The sequence below is a fragment of the Oryzias melastigma genome, linkage group LG13 (genome assembly GCF_002922805.2).
Source record: "Oryzias melastigma strain HK-1 linkage group LG13, ASM292280v2, whole genome shotgun sequence".
NCBI classification, from domain to species: domain Eukaryota; kingdom Metazoa; phylum Chordata; class Actinopteri; order Beloniformes; family Adrianichthyidae; genus Oryzias; species Oryzias melastigma.
Genome location: NC_050524.1, coordinates 4846124 through 4856543, shown reverse-complemented (window position 1 = coordinate 4856543; position 10420 = coordinate 4846124).

Sequence of the window (10420 nt, the reverse complement as noted above, 5' to 3'; positions counted from 1 at the left end):
TATATATATATATATATATATATATATATATATATATATATATATATATATATATATATATATATTAAAGTCTATGGTCAATGCTCACAGTAAATTTAAAAAGTGCAATGATTAAAATTGCATGTTTTAAAAATGTATTAATTTATTAAATCAAAAGCCAATGGAAAAAAAATCCAGAACTTTCTGTAAAATTATGTTTTTTGAATCAGCATTTCTACATGTTTTTATACCATAAAACATTTGCAACTTACCCTTCTTTTTTTTCTTCCAGTGGCTCTGAATGCCAAGGTTTCACTTTCATTCTCATTAACCAACTTTCCTTCTGTGGTTTCATGACTCAATTCGGCTCAAATCCAGACTTGGTGGTTGTCATTCCTTCCACGTGAATGCTTGAGACACATGTTCCAAATGCTTCTCATTCTGGGGTGTAAAATCACTAGTAAAAAAAAACAAAAAACAAGTTCTCAGTCATACCTTTACAATACAGAGCAAAATATGTTAACTGCCTTGGACAAAAAGTAGTACACTTGACAATTATTTTATTAAGTATATTTGAGCATAAGCATAGACAGTCTAGTGTAGGAAGAATACTAACTAAATACTTATTCAGAACAGACTAGAACATTTAAGTTTACAGTATAAGAAAACTTCAAGTATGCTGCCTCACTTTTAGTAAAGATTAAGTGTATTTTAGTACACTTAAACAAACACTTAAATCACATTTTTAACGATAAAAACTTTTAATTCAGCCTTGTTAATGAGTGTAGGATATCAGCAACCTGCAGTTCTAAACCACGCTTCTCTTTACCCTTCCATTGTGGCTCTCTGTTTAAAAAAATGTAAAAAAGGTTTATTTAAAGTAAGTTTAAAAAGCAACATAAACTAACTCAAACGTTATTCAATTTATTTACATAGAGTTAAAGGAAAGATGTTTTGTGCGATATGTATTACAGAAAATCTGAGATCAATAAACTGAACCTGTATTAAGGTGCACCAGATTATAAAGCAGATAGTTTACTTTTGAATAAAAGGTTTTAATTGTGTCTTATGATTTGAAAAATATGTTTTAAGTCACTTAGTTATAGTTAGCTCTGATCTAATGTAGGTTTGTTAGATTTACAAATTTCTAGCAGAGATCCTTCCCAAATGTTAAAACAAATGTTTTGTCTTAAATCACTGTTGACAATATTAAAATTGCTACAATGACATGATCCCATGTGACACAGGGTGTCGTTTATTTTGACAGGAAGTCATTAACCTCTGTCAGAAGTTCTAAACTATGCCATATTTTCTGTTTTAGTTTATGTTTTATTTATGATAAATAACACTTGATTTGCATTTATCCCAACAGTAAAAATGACAACAACACAAATTATTTTCATAGAGGGTCAAGTTAGACTTGGTTGGGTTAGTAAAAAACTTTACAGCCTTTCAAGTGTTGAAGGGTGCCACTTCTCAACCGGATTTTAATGTTCTTCCTTTGACCAGCAGGTGTCAGTAAAAACCAAAATGGAATCTCATTTAGCCTTATTTTCTGGCATACTGGACATGGCATGCATAGCTTTCTCCAGACTGTCTCCTTTCTTGTCACAGTACAGAAACGAGGTTAGTGGGTTCATGGGAGACTACAAACCCTCCCTGAGGTGTAGTTGTTTGCATCTTTGTCTTGATGTTGCCCTACGATGAGCTGGAAAGTTGTCCACCACACCAGTGGCTGGGTTGGCTCCAGCAAACCTGTGACCCGAAACAGGAATATAGCAGGTTAAGAAATAGATGATTTAGGTTTGCTAAATCTTCTAACTGCAGCTTCACTACAAAAAAGATCCCTCAGAACCTTCACAAATGAGTTAAAATGTCCCATACCTTTGATTAATTCATTTCTGAAAAATAAATTCATGTTGGAGTTAATTTTGAGGATATAAACTGAAAAATGTTTTCTAGAATGGATTAATCTGAGTTGAAGTAAAAACTTGTTTTGTTTTTGTTGTCTCACTGCAGATCTTCCCCCTGTCAGTATGCCACTCTGATCCATGTCAGCCTCTTTGTCCACGCTCTCTGTTTGTGTGTGTCTAATTACAATCTCTTCTGCGCTGGACCACCTCACCCCCCACTGACTCTCGTCTGCAGGGATCAGTGGCAGAGCGAGCAGCGAGCCATATCACCGTCACACCGGTGTCCTTCTGTACCTTCAACTGATGGAGGACGAGAAGGAAGGACAAAAGAGTTTAGTATAAGCGGTTGGGATTTACAAACAGATAAAAGAAGGCATTGGAATTTAAAGGGTATTAATCAGATCAAAAGAAGATCCAACAAGAAGAGGAGACCTTTGAGATACCCCAGAAGAAAGTAAGCAGCCCAGAAGAGCTCAGATCACGCAAAAAGGTAAGGATAAACGGTCAGTCAGTAGATAAGTGAAGACTGATGGTTTTGTTTATAACTTTCTTACAAACTGTGGATTATCTGCAACCAAAACAATTCCTTTATCGCGAGTATAGTATGAGATGGTTAAATATGGTGTAAGGTATTGGGCTATTGTGGTGTGGGTATGTCTTAAGAGGATGAAGACATACATGGATCTAAATGATGGATCGGAATGGAGCAAAGCAGGGAGCTTGTGGCCTTATTTTCAACATCCTTTTTATTACCTGATCCTTCTTATCAACTTAGAAAAAAAATCAAATCTTAATTTCCTTTATATATGTGTTCCAGCATGAGAAAAATGCAACAAGAATATAATAGGGGTTCAACGATTTGTTTTAACAACGACTTGATTCCAATTATAATTTGGGATTTCTGATACGATTCATTGTCGATATCGGTTAATTTTGATTTGATTTCATTGATCTAAAATGGATCCAGGACATCTTTAACCAAAACCTAAACCAGTGTGACTCAGAGATCAATACCTGGTAATGAACAGTGCAGGAGAAGTTTTCCAGATTCCTTGTATTTCTTCAAGATAATCCAGTGTAAGTTAAATATATGCACAAAACAAACAAGTAAACAAGAATGAATGGTAAATCCATTCACATTTTAGTTTCATAAAGTTCAGCACAGTGTTGTTTTTCCACATTAAAATAATACAAGCAAGTTACATGTCTTTGCAAAATTTGAAATGTTTTCATGCTTTGTACTGTAACGGTGTGTGATCATTTTTTGCTGCTGTGTTGTCTGCTGTGATGGACCTTGGTCGTTTTTATGTTACAGTAAAATAAACCAATTCAGTATTTTTACAGATTGTCAATTTACCCCATTTTTGGAACAATTTTCTTATTGTCGTTAATGGTTTCTTTTTCAGAAACTTTTTTTTGCCAATTTCCAAAATTTGGACACCTGTTCAGTGACATATCTAGCAACATTAAACTGTATGGATTTTTGGATTATCCATCAGTTATTATTTTTCTGCATCTTTATAACAGTGAAGATGCAGGACATGCTGGGACATCCCAGTTGAAACGTCAGAAACACATTGAAATAATTTTGCCACAGAAAGTTATTCATTCCCATCGTAGGTTCCATATCACATAGTAAGTTAGCTCTATATTTTTGTTGATCTTTCATCTGACCTTGCAGTTACAGCAGAAGGAATTAGGTTGCATGGTGTTCTCTGTAAAGGCCGGTTAAATCAAGGGAGTGTTAGTTCTGTGTTCTGGAGCTTCTGGTGTTTGAAGTATTTTCTGTAACTTGTACAGTTTAGATTATCATCATTACGCAGACCAACACTTCAGTTGAACCTCCTCCATTTTCTCCTCCACTTTTCATTTTCATGGCACTAAAACAGATTCTTCTCTTTCTATGTTTGACTTCTCTTATTTCTCCATATATACTGCTCATGGGCTTCATCCCAGTCCCTTTAGGTCGTTTTTCCACAGATAAAAAGAAATCTGTTGTGTGGCAAGGGTGCACAAAAACCCTCGTTCCAGGCCTCTGCAGGGGTTAATTACTTGCTGAATAATTGAAATGGAGTGTGTGTGACGTAAAGAGAGACAGAGAGGCACATTCTTATGTTTCTTTTTATCATGGCACAATTTTAACAGTTTTATTTTCAAAAAAATGTCAAAAGGGATCAGTCAAAAAAAAGAAAAAGGAAAACAGCTGACATGAAATGAAAATTCCCCTCGGGGTTTCAACATTTGCTTGTTCTGAGTTGGAATCCATTTATTGTTAATGTAGAAGAAATTTCTAGGAAAGGTTTAAATGAAAACTAGATTATAGAAGTTTGAGTTTGTTTTTTCTGCGTCTTCTCAGCTATCAATAAAGAAACTAAATAAACATCATCAAATCTGCTGATGTTGGAACTCCATGACCTAGAAAAAGGTATACCGGCAAAGTTTGTGGTTCACTCAGCAAACTAAAAACAAGATCTAAATCGGAAAACCTCAGCATTGAAGAAAGCTTCCTGTTTCTCATGTCTGTTTGTCAGTCTGGCAGGCAGCAGCTTCTAAAAACCCGCAACTCAAAAGACAAGTTGTCTTTCTTATACTTAAGCTGCTCAACTAAAAGTACATATATATAATTAATATTATTATAGTTATAGTACTGAGGCAGGATATTCTTTAATCTATTTAATTTTAATTATTGGTATTTTAAGTATTTTATTGACTAAAAGTCCTGGAACAGCAGTACTCCTACTTACTGGTCAAACTACCAAACAAACTACATATTAAACTACCCATCAAACTACCTACCAAACTACCTATCAAACTACTTGCTGAACAACTCATTGAACTACCAGCTAAATTACCTACCCAGTTAACTACCAACATACCTACCTAACTACGAAGTAAACTATCAACCGAACTCCAAACAAACTAGATATCAAACTAGATACCGAACTACCATTAAAGTACCTAAAAAACAACCTAGCAAACAACCACCAAATTACATACTGAACTACCCATCAAACTACTAATTGAACCACCAATCAAACTACCAACCAATTTACTTATCCAACCAACTACCAAATTACCCACCCAAATACCCATCAAACTACCTACTGAACTACCCGCTAAACTACCTTCTGAACATTGAAAATTAATGTTTTTTCTCATAACTGTGGGGAGTTTTGATTAATTGCAGTCTAAAAAAACTGCTTATGTTTTGGAAGTCCGTTTAAATAAAGACTTTGAAGATGAAGGAATAAAAACTGAGCATTAATGACAGTTTTTATCCAGTAAATACCTGATGTGTCATGGATGAAATGTGAATCCAAAGGAGATGTTTGACTTGAAGTTGCAGATGTAACTGAAGCTGGTTGACTTATCAAACCCGACGACTAATGAGGTGAAGGAGTCACAGCTGCCGTGTGTCAAAGAGTCAGTGGATCAAAACTCACAGTCATGATGGGGGATAAATAATAGAAGAGGGTTAAGGCTAATGCCATACACACAAATATGCAAACAAAGAGTGTGTGGCTGTGTAATATGAACCAACAAACCAAGGGACGGCAGCATTACTGAGAAGCATTTTGTTGGCTTTTGTGTTTTGGAACTATGTAAATTTTACACACAGCAGTTAAATAATCTACTCTGCATTTACCTATTTGTTCATAGCATTTTTTTTGTGGTTCCCCAGATTTGAATTTTTTACAAATATAAGAGCCTCCATATTTAATCTGTTCTGGTAATAGTTCAGTTTACAAGTTTCAGAAGTTAAACTCAATGATAAAATATAGTTTGTTTGTTTTAGATTGAGCTGAATTGAGCAACTCAACAAAAAACTTTATTTTTTGCAAAACTTTTAATTAGTACAAAAATCAGAAATAAGTGTTCACTTGCAGAAAACTGAGGCAGGATTTATGCCTTTCTTCTTCTCATTGTCTGTTTCAAGGGTTCACTGATGACTGCTGATGTCCAGCGATAACGACAGAAACTACAATCATGGTCATTTTACAGCAGGTAAACACACAAACCTACACATGCACAGCAGCACAAAATAGAGTTGATGCTTCAAGCTATTGGATCCTTGCTGTCACAAACAGGCAGACGGCTGGATCCAAGTGCAGCAGGTTTTAATGGCAGACAGGAGAACAGGAGTGAAGCTAAAAGTCCACAAAGCTAAATCAGGGTCTGGCAGGCAGAGGTCTAACACAAGCCTGAGGGCATCAGAGAACAACCAGAGGGGTCAGGGGACAGGCGGCATTTCATGTTCATGTTTATCGGTTTAGTTTGCCATTTGTACTGTTAACACAACAGAGACTATATACAAATCACTGACATTGGTCAGTAATACCAGTAATACACATCATTTGTCTTCTTTCTAGTGATAATCTCCTTAAGATTAGTGTTCATTTCCTATTTTTAGTCTTTTTTTTTTGCAGTATATGAATGTCTTCAGCTTTCTGATTAAAGATAAAGCCCTCATTGAAGATGTATCAGTGATAATTGCTCGTTTCCCTCCACACACACACACACACACCCCTACACATCGCGTAAGTAATGATCCAAATCAGAGGAGATGCTGAATGTATTTCCCTGTGCGTGTGAGAGCCTGCTGCCTCTCCTCGATGTGCTGCTGAACTCGTCTGCCTTTCTGATCGACTAATGAGCTCTGACAACGCTCCCCTGCTGTGGAGACACAAGTGGGGCAACCAATAAAACAGCCCAGCTCACCCAGTTTAGTCCAAACCCTGCTTTAATGTGTTTCAGCGCACACAGTTTGACCTCCATAAACTCTGCTCAGGTGTATTTGCTGCTGCTGGATCAAAAAGAAAGAAAATTTGTGGATAAAAGTTTTTCAGGACCAAACTTTATTTTTTCTTGCTTCTTTTTTGAGATCTATTTTTTTTATTTTTTTCCATAAAGCAAAAGTCCTCACTTTTTTTTTTAATCAGAATTATGACCAGCTTTTAGCTGCTGTGTAGATGCTGGCAGGTTTGTGTGATATCGAAAATGAGCCGCAGAGGATCTGATTGGCCGTTGGAGGGCTGGGACCCCAACATGCGGCGACTCAGCTACAGATTCTACACGCTCATTAAGGTAACTCTGCTGTCAGTCAGTCGAGGTTGAAACACGATGCTGTGATTACCAATAATTGTATTGAAATGCATAGATTCAATGTAAACGATGAAAAAAAGAGATCTATTACAGCTATCATTCTGCTTGTTAATGTTAATGATAAAGTAAACCTCAAGCAAAATAGAATGAATCTCTTATAAAACTAAGTATTTTGTCATGTCTTATATACCAGAGATGTAGCAGTCTCAGTTAGTGGTTCAGAGCCTAAAAGGATTTCAAGCAAAACGTCATATTTATTCATATTTATATGAATCCTGGAGGCCGGTTTGCCTTTGAACATGTTTTGTCTTTTGCTGAGTTTCTTTTATAAATTGAGCCTTTTCCAGCTCCAGTTTATTAAAATGAAACTCAGCGAGGGAAAAAATGTACTAAACATGTACCACACGTCAGATTGTGAGTTAGTACCTCCACCTCTGACTGGCTCTCGTCCTTTCTGTATATCTGTTTATTCTTCCTTATCACTCGCTCGCAGAACACTAAACAGAGCAAAGCCTTTATATTCAAGTGAAATAGAGGTTGTTGGTTCTGAAGACGTATCTCACTGTGACTTGATGCTCATTCGTGTAATCTTTTTATTTTCACTGCTTCAGAGATATTTTCTCCAAAAACAAGCAGATGTGACAACATATGTGTCTATTTTTATTTTATCCTTTATTGTTTTGCTATTGATTTGAACCCCATAAATTCATTTTCTACCATTTGCTTTTAAAGGAATGTAAAGATACTTAATTTAAAAAAAGAGCTACATGTCATTTTATTGGCAACAGTGTTTGGCTCTCCTAAATCAGTTGAAAAAAAAACATAAAAAAAATAAACAAATGTGCATTCATTATTTTAGTTTTAATCAATGAAATCTATGATCAATTATGATCAATCATCCTGTGTTTTTTTTATTTCAACTAGCAATCTAAACTTTATGCATAGAAATCAGGATGATTGTTATCTGCAAAATTAACTAAAATGTCAGTTTTTCATACTTTTATTTTTCCTTTCAGGTGCTTCTTTGCAGCACAGAATCATTGTGTTTACTCTCTTTTTAATATACAAACTAACTGATATTGTAAACTTCTTTTGATTGCATTCACACATTAAGTTAAATTTCCTTTTACATAGTTACAAACATCTTATTTTTAATATGCTTGTTTGTAAAAGTGACATAAACTTCCCTCTAGCGCCTACAGAGGGCAGACTTTCACCTGAAGATGTTTCTGACCTGCAGGTAGTCTTTGTGGAACATGCAGGTGACCTTTGGGAGAACTCCTGCAAAATAAGATATATTTGTCTTGGTTTTGCTTTAAAAAATATTCTTCTGCAACTTGAACAATCCATTTGAATTTTTTGTTTGCTTGCAACAACAAATGTTTAGTGAATCAAAAGAAGATTCTTATGTATTTCTGCTTCTCTAAGCTGCCATGTTGTATTCTGAGAGTTTACTGTCAAATATTTAGCTTTTTTCTTTCATTTGTGTTCTCAGTTCTTTGTGGAAGCAGAAAGAAAACACAGGGTTCCTTTTATTTGTTCACTGAAGCACAAACCAGAGCACATCTCCGTTTTTATGGACAGATTTATTCCGTGGCAAAGATCAGCACAATTATCCTGTCACCATATTTTACACAGTGACCTTTATTTTGAAATGCAAATTAGAAGAGCTGGAATTTACAACCAGCATGGCCTTTTTTCTTGTTGCAAAGTCTGAATATGAATTTATTTTAAAGATGTTTTAAATACTTTTAAGTTACAGGAGAAAAAACTGGAGTCTTTTAGGAAACTTTTATCTTCATTTGCGTCACATTTTTCTGATATAGACAGATGAGCCTTTATTCTGATTAAATTGTGTGTAAAGTTGACTGAACGACTGTGGATTTCTTATATACTCGACAGTCTTTCACACCAGAGTTGCATTCGTAGCTGCAAGTGAATCCCTGGCTCTTGTCCAGTCTAAATAATTTACCGGAAGAAAGAAACAAAGAGAACATGCACGCATGCAGGACATTACATCACAGTTGACGAGCCTGTGGCTCATCAAAGCCATAATTATCCAAAGTATGCTCACAGTGATCTCGTGGCATAGCGGTGTCAGACTGTTTCATGAGTCTGTCCTCAGTTTGCTGCAGTTTAGCCAAAATTTAACTATCACTCATACATGAAGGAGAGAAGCTTAATTCTTCTGTCTTATGTGATGAAAACCTGCATTGCTTCAGTTGACTCTCAGCAGGATTTTAGACTTTAAAGATCTCCAATTTTTGCTCGGCTTTCTTCAGGCCTGTTTTTTCATGAAACAATAAAAAGGCTCCACTTTTATTACCATTTTAGACGTTTTCTGTTGGATTAATATGTTTGACTTTTCATGTTTTCTTTCATTCTCGAACAATCGCTGGAGTTTGTTCCCTCTTCTTCAGAACATCACTGCTCGAAACGTTTAAAGTTCTAGCAGGCGGCTGTATCAGGCTCAAAACTTCCTCAACATCTGAAATAAAGAAAGGTGAAGGTTTGTGATCTGTGAAACTAAACTTAGACTGACATTAAAATCAAAATTTGACTTCAAAGAATCGGACAATTGATTCAGATTTCATGACTGGTTTTCTGCTTTTTTAACGTTAAGCCTCAAGCAACTTTTGTTGACTAATTTGATGTTTGCTCTCTTTGACATGTGACAATGACAAATAAAGATCTATCTACTTTAAAATAAAAAAGAATTTTTTTATGAATACATTAATTCATCTTCTTGGCCGCTTTGTCCCTTTCGGGGGTGCCGGAGACTATCCCGGTTTTTATGAACATTTACCTAGTTTGTTCAAGAAGTATATGACAACACAGCATAAAATGTTCCCAGAATACAACGCGTCTGCTTGTTTGCTCAAATTGTAGAAAGGATAAACCTAAGTTCATCAAAATAGTTCACATATTTTTTTTTTTCTCCTATAGTATAAAAAGTAACCAGCCCGGTTAAAAAATGTCAACCTTTGTCAATTTAAAAACCCCAAGGAGTCTGTATGTAAGTTAGCTTTGGACAATTAGAAATGTTTACAAATACAATGAAGTTTCAATGTACGGAAAACAAACAAAGCAGTTTTGGTAAAAGTTATATTCTTGATCCAACTCTTTTCATATTACATATTGTTTTTATTTTTTGATACAGGATAGAGATGAAAATAATCTGCTTCTTGTAGTCAGGAAAACACAATAGGTTTAGTTTTAAAGCCTGTCAAAACACCAGATCGTGTTGATGCTTCTCCATTACAGAAGCTCAAACAAGGAGAAGGATCTAAATGTGTTTTTCCAACACGGTATATAACTGAAAATACTAGTGAGATGTTCAACCAGATTTTCTCTCTGACTCCTCCCCTCTCGGGGGATTCAGTCAATGAACTTGTTAATAGCTTTAATTCCAACATGTCAAATAT